Here is a 599-nt window from a genome sequence, read left to right as displayed (position 1 = left end):
AAAAAAAAAAACAATTCTGAGCTGTGCGAAACCTCAGCTACTGCAGATATTCCATAATACTAGGTATATATAATACTGGCTCCCCCGCCACATGATATGGTTCCTCCTGCTAGCTTGTACTTCACTAAGGATGTACAGGTCGGTAAGAGGAACCGCTGTGTACAGTTGGGGAGCAGGTATTTTACCCGCTTTAAGGGTAAAATAATTGCAGTACACAGGGAGCAGCATTGTGGCGGTGTTTCAATACTCAGTCCACCAAAAAAGTAAGTATATAATTTCTCCTTTTACAGGTATGTCTTTTCTAAAGTGTAGTTCCACTTTTGCAGTCAAATTTGAGAAAACTACTATGTTTGTTATATGTTCCTAGTCATATTTCTTACCTTTTATATGTTTCTTTCGTGAAGACCTTTGTGCAGGTTCCAGGCTACTCTGAGCAGTTTGAAAGTGAGACAAGATGTTTAGACTGAGCTTCCCTTTATTAACATACAATGCCTTTAACCCTTTGTTAGGACAGACTGTGTTCAAATCTAGTTTACAAAGGAAAATGAGATCTGCCAGCACAGTACAGGCGGGGGGAATTAGAGGAAACATACCTCCCC

The sequence above is a fragment of the Nanorana parkeri genome, unplaced genomic scaffold, assembly GCF_000935625.1.
Source record: "Nanorana parkeri isolate BGI_ZX_2015 unplaced genomic scaffold, ASM93562v1 scaffold1234, whole genome shotgun sequence".
Classification (NCBI taxonomy): domain Eukaryota; kingdom Metazoa; phylum Chordata; class Amphibia; order Anura; family Dicroglossidae; genus Nanorana; species Nanorana parkeri.
The sequence above is the reverse complement of the archived record's forward strand: the minus strand, read 5'-3'. Positions refer to the sequence as shown.